We start from the raw sequence: 6,764 nt of genomic DNA on the forward strand, positions 1-6,764 counted from the left end.
AGAGAAACAAACAAAAAACAAACAGTGGATGGATCACAGCAGCTGACCTACATGTTTTGGTTTTGTCTCAGTTGTCAGTAATCATCTCCTTCTGTCTTTTTCATTAATCTACTTTTTAAACTTCTCCCTTGAATATTAGGATTGATTAAAGGAATCAAAGAGCAGGACATCTGTGAGGCAGAGGGAGTGTGGGGTAGACTTCAGGTCAGCAGGTTCTTCCTGGAAGCTGTATGAACTTGGGACAAATGACCCCATAACTTTTAAGCCTTAACACTCCTTTAAAAACTTACAAAATTGACCTAACAAAGGAAAAAAAAAAAACAGTCAACGGTCACATGAGTGACTTCAGAAGCAACTTAATTAGGTATTGGTTTTCCTTAGAGGAATAAATATATAATCTATATTATGGTGCATCCAGTGGGTTTTAAAGATAAGATCAAGAAACATGAAAGTCACCTTTTATGTTAAACAATAAAGAGATTTATATAATAGACTGCCCAGGTAATAAATAAAGGTCTAAATAGAAGGGAAAGAAAGAGGATAGAAGAGAAATAGAAACGGAGAACAAAAATTTCAAGGAAAAGGCAGAGGCAGAGACAAACACAAACAAATTACAAAGAAAGAAATAACAGGCAGGGTGAGCGAAAGAAGCTGGGGGGGTGGGGAGCGGGAAATACAAGGTAATGTCTGTATGATAGGAGCGCCATCTTGTGGCGTAAAAGGATAGTGCAGCTGATGGCTTCTGACGCCTTCTTCCTCTCTCTCAACTGTACAGTAACTGCAAACAGTAACTTCACTTTCTTGGTACATTTGCAACGAACCAAGTGAAATTAAATAGCGGGAAAAGCCCAATGTATGAACTGAGGTTTCCCAATTCTTCCGAGGGGAAACAATGGCTCATAGAACATTCCAAACATTTCAAAGATCAGATATACCTGAAAACGTTCAGAACAAATCTAAAAATAATGACATTTGTAAGTAAAGTTTTCTTAATATTAAGTTTCCTGTGACTTCTGTTTCATTTACCTTAATTAATTCATTTATTCATTCAACAAAGAATATTTATTGAACATATATGATGTGCCCCAAATAGCACTCTGTGGGTGGGAGATACAGCAGCTCCTGACCAATGAAGCTTCTGTTTCAGTGGAAGATAAACAATCCAGAAATAAACAAGTAAATATAAAGTGCCAATTGGGATTGGGTGCTACAGTGCTAACCAAAGCAGGATGTGGCAGATAGGAAGCATGGGGGTGAGAGAGGGCATTACTGTTTTATCTGGGACGGATAGAATGAAAATGAGCAGAGACATAAGTGAGGGAGTGAGTCATGTGGCTTTAGGGGGAAAACAGACCCAAAGGGGACTAAGAGACAGAGGTGCTCAGGCTCTGGAGTCAGACACACTTGAGCTAGAACCCCAGCTTATCATTTACCAACTCTGTTACTTGATCTCTCCAAGCTTGCATTTCTTCAACTACAAAATGAGAATTAAAATGCTTTCTTTGTTATACTCTTGGAAGATCAAATGGGGATAAAATGTTGCAAAGGTTATATGCATATAAAGTGCTTTGCACAGTGCCAGGCACGTGGCTTGTATACAAAAGTGTGGGGGGGAGGGATAAATTAGGAGTTTGGGATTAGCATGTACACACTACTATATATAAAATAGATAACCAACGAGGACCTACTGTGTAACACAGGGAACTCTACTCAATATTTTGTAATAACCTATAAGGGAAAAGAATCTGAAAAAGTATATATATATATACATATGAATCACTTTGTTGTATACCTGAAGTTGACACATTGTAAATCAACTATCTTTCAATAAAAAAACCCAATAAACATTAGCTATTACCTATGTCAGTTTTTTTTTTTTTCTTTTTTTTTGCGGTGTGTGGGCCTCTCACTGTTGTGGCCTCTCCCATTGCGGAGCACAGGCTCCGGACGCGCAGGCTCAGCCGCCATGGCTCACGCGCCCTGCCTCTCCGCGGCATGTGGGATCTTCCAGGACCGGGGCATGACCCCGTGTCCCCTGCATCGGCAGGCGGACTCTCAACCACTGCGCCACCAGGGAAGCCCCCTATGCCAGTTTTCATCCATGTGACATTATAGACACAGATTTGAAAACACCTTGATTCTTACGTTTTTATGGGATTGTTCAATAATAATAGCTACTATCGAGTGCTTACTCTATCCACCTTATGTTAAATCGTCACAATATGTCAAAAAGGGGTAATATTATTTCCATTTTACAGATGAGGAAACTGAGGCCCAAAGAAGCTAAGTAGCTCGTCCATGTTCATTCATGCAGTCTGTGTGAGCCAGAATTCAGACCCAGGCAGTCTGACTGCAGAATCTGTGTTCTTCGTCACAACAGGAAACTAGCCCTCAATTAGCTGTGCACAGAAGGCAAGTGTTGGAAGCCAGAATCTGAACCCAGACTTCTCATTTCTTCCCCTCCATGTACCTCTCATTCAGAATTACTTGATTTAATCTCTGTGATTCAAATTTGATCATTACACCCAAACTGCACCAATATGATGCCAAAACAATTGATCAGTGAAAAGTAAGATTTCAAATCACCTACCCAGCTGTTTTTCATATTAGGGGAAATAGCAACCCATCAGGGAGTTGTGAAACCAATTTGGTCAATGGTAATCAGCTTCTTTTAAAAAAATGAAATAGGGCTTCCCTGGTGGCGCAGTGGTTGAGAGTCCGCCTGCCGATATAGGGAACACGGGTTCGTGCCCCGGTCCGGGAAGATCCCACATGCCGCGGAGCGGCTGGGCCCGTGAGCCATGGCCGCTGAGCCTGCGCGTCCGGAGCCTGTGCTCCGCAACGGGAGAAGCCACAACAGTGAGAGGCCCGCGTACCGCAAAAATAAATAAATAATAAATAAATTAAAAAATGAAATAGATAAAATGTAAAACACCATATAGGTACACATAGTAAGGATATTTTCAAGTAAACCTTTGTTTCACGCGCGCACGTGCGCGCACGCGTCTATTTAAGTCCTCAGCACTCTCTGTATTGTGATGTAAAATGCATTTCTTACAGTGCGCCTCAATCTAAATATCTCAAAAAACACTGATTTAGGTGATACTCTTTAATCTTCTCAAAAAGATGATTAGTTGCTCAATTATACTTTTCGATTTCCAATCTAGCCTGTTGAAATCAGGTATGTACATCATAAGATGAATTACCAGAATGGAATTTTCATGCCTTGTTCAGATATGTTGCTGTCATGGACAAACCAAGTCTTTACCTATATGTTATCAGCAAATCTGGAACAAGAATACAATTTTTACTCTTTAGTGTTTATTATTCTTCCCAAAGACTTGTTGGATTTTTTTTCTTTCATTGAGGAGACAAGTCATTTTAGCCTCCAACACATACTGCCTCATTTTGCTAATCATAAAATTTATGTCACACACTGAAAAAGAATAAACAAATTACAAGCCTTAAAGAGACAGGTTGGATTTTCAACCAGTAGGTGAGCTTATATACCATATATTCAGCCATCCTCAGGCATTTTTCAAAGTTGGAAATGTCAGGCATTTATATGGTTTATTTGTAAAGCACTAACAATAATTGGAACATTATGGTCTTATTATTTGCCAAAGAAATTTATTTAAGCAATTCAAGTGGTTGAAGGTTAAGGGTGTAGAAAAATGTCATGTGACACCAAATAAAATTTTATTACTGTTTTTGCACTTACATAACTTAGAAACACCTACTTAAAATAAATAAATAAATAGCTTCCTCCCTTATGACAAAAGTTTAATCTTAGCTCACACTTTTAGAGACATGACATAGGGCAAAGGATGTTTTGATAGCTTTAGAATTTTCTGTACAAAATATGATTTGGAGCCAAAAATATCAACACTCAAAACTAATCAGTCATCAAAATATCAGTCAGTTTTCGTAGTATGGACTTCGAGGCAAAAAACAAACAAAAAACAGAAAACCTTCACTGTGTCTGATATTTTAGTTCCATGGTTGGCCTTCCTTGGTGTCCTTCAGTCAGTATCAGAGAAATTTCTGAAATTGAAGAACAGAGATGATCAGAGCTCCTTCTCTACTCACCTTCCATATCACCACCATCTCTATCTAATGCTACCACTTCCACCATTACCAGACCTACAAAGTCTAGAGCCCTCTATGGGGAAAGCAATGAGTTCCTAAGTCTTGTCATCAGCCCACCAGCCTTCACGTAATAATCATTTGCTTCCTTATCTCTCTGCATCTCCACAATTCTATTCACCAACCACAGAAAAATTGATTTCCAAGAAAAGACTTAACACTTTTATGGTCCTGATTTTCCTGATCATTTCTGGTTTCAAATACTTTATCCTCCAATCCTCAGAAACAGGGTTAAAATTGTGCCACAACTCCATGGTTGCAGCCTCTGTGACAGGTATCACTTATCGCTCTTTCCTGCTGAGCCCAGACACAGCTTCAGAATCCTCCTCAACCCTGCAACTGGGGCAACCACTAGCAGCTAAACAGAGTTGACATGAGATTGAATGTATTTGATCTTCGTGTTACACACCATCATAATGTCTAAAACCAACACTTTGACGTTCAAACACTATATCTCAGACCGTCCCTGGCATTTGAGCGGGGAACAAAAACCAATGTCAGACAACATGTTTGATTTTAAGGTTTGGAGGAAAGGGTTGCAGAATTTTGCATAATAAGGAAACGAATAGCTTCCAGGGAACAAAAATGTCCATGATTAATATGACCAAATAATGGGAAATCTAGTTCATCCCCATGTCTAGCATTTTGCCCCATTGATCAACCCAAAATCAAACCTTTTGTCAAATAAAGAGCTGTTAGTTTTTAGATTTAAACAACATTGACACTACAGCTATGACAATGTATTCCCTCTCTCGAGGACATTTGCAGTAGAAGTCACACCTCAAAGGGGAACCAAAGGATTTCACTTTAAAAGGATTTGACTTTAAAGAATTTCAGCAAAGGAGAAAACTGGAAATCTTTGGTTATGGCAAGATAATATATGTAATATATTAATTTATGTCTTATACTAGTCTAAACTAAGGTACTTATCCCACTCTGGACTCAAAAAGGAACCAAGCTTTCACTTTTTTCCCCATGGAAAGTGGGCAAGATCCCCACAAAAGACACAGAGTATCATCTGAAGAAAACATCTGATCTACCCAGACATCAGCATTAAGCAGAGAGGAAATAGTATTTGAGTTTCTTTTAGAAGGGATAGGTTTAATTGAAAGAACATATGTTAGAGGCTCGCTTCAGCAGCACATATACTGAAATTGGAACAGTACAGAGAAGATTAGCATGGCCCCTGAGCAAAGACAACACGCACGTTCATGAAGTGTTCCATATTTTTAGAATCTGAAAAATAATAGATATATATACATATGTATAACTGAATCACTTTGCTGTACACCTTAAGCTAACACAACATTGTAAATGAACTAGACTTCAATAAAAGAAAAAAATTGGGTAAGTTGGGTGGGGGGAGCAATTGGATCCCCTTCCCCCAATTAATGACATTAAATGCAGGAAACTGACAGGCTTCTTTAGTAAAATAAACATAACTAAGATAAATAACAGCTATGCAACATAACACACTGTGTTTGTAGTCAATGCATTTAATCGGAGTTTTTGGAGTCTTCATACTAAAGTGGAATAAAAATTGTTTTGAGGATTAGAGATGGTATACACAAAGTCCTTAGCACGTAGTAGGTGCCCATGTAGTGCAGTCAGGGCAGCTTCAGGGGCTGATGTCTTCATGGTCATGACATCCTTTGTTTACTGATATAGCAGGTGACATTATTTGTCCAAAGTAGAGAGAGGAAAAATATATTGGTGACATGTGGGACTGTTGAGGTTGTTTCCTCAGGAATTGGTGGGTATTGATCCTACTCTAGCACCTGCCATGAAGGAAACTTACTGTCTTCAGCTTATATGAGCCCCTAGGGGATATGTTAGCATCCCATTGACACAGGGTTATTCTTCCCAAAGATAATGGGCTCAAAATGCAGAGCTAGAAAATCAAAGCCCAATGTTGATCTACCTGGCACCAATCAGTAGGTACAAATGGTGTTTAGGGAGTTTGCAGCTCTCCTATCACCCTTTAAATGACATCATATAATCAGTAAGTCTAAGTCTACCCGTATTCCAGGGAACAGAAAATCACCCCAGGTCTTTACTTCATCCTGCATTACTACATATCACCATTAGATGACAGCAGTTGGCAAATAACTGCGTAGTCCAGGCTGGGACTGATTTTTTTTTTTTTTTTTTTTTTTAAGGCAGAGCCGGGTCCACACTTGGGAAAGTAAAGCGTGGAAGGTGAGTCACACGAAATAGTCTTTCAATAGGCTTCAATTTTCATTTTTCTCCATTGTTCCCCATCTGATAGCCCATTTGGAAAAAAATGCCCCCTGGGTATTCAGTATGTGAGGATTCCAAAGAACAACAGAACAATATCCCCTGAAGAACAGAATGCTGTCAAAGTGTTCTTCCATTGCTGTATCACAGGCCTTTGACTATTCAAGTGATACTGGAGGTATAAAGAAAGTACTGTAGCAAATATGGCCTTGCAGTAGATCATGCATCTGCTTTAAGATTAGGTAAGTAATGATTTTAGGTAACTCAAGGATACATTTGGTGAAATGTTACCTAAGTAACATTTTAACATGTATAGACTTAACAAGACTTAAGTTTGCTCCCTTTGAGTGGAACCAAGGACGATGTTACAAGAGGAGAAG

The 6,764-nt window shown here is 39.0% G+C and overlaps 1 non-coding gene across 1 annotated transcript; it reads left to right on the forward strand.

Moving 5' to 3' along the window:
* Positions 1–5,274: 5,274 nt before the first annotated feature.
* LOC117199213 (U6 spliceosomal RNA) lies at positions 5,275–5,377 on the forward strand. The gene has a single exon (XR_004480415.1). It is a non-coding gene; the product is annotated as a U6 spliceosomal RNA (small nuclear RNA).
* Positions 5,378–6,764: the final 1,387 nt, after the last annotated feature.

This window comes from Orcinus orca, chromosome 13 (assembly GCF_937001465.1).
Source record: "Orcinus orca chromosome 13, mOrcOrc1.1, whole genome shotgun sequence".
Classification (NCBI taxonomy): domain Eukaryota; kingdom Metazoa; phylum Chordata; class Mammalia; order Artiodactyla; family Delphinidae; genus Orcinus; species Orcinus orca.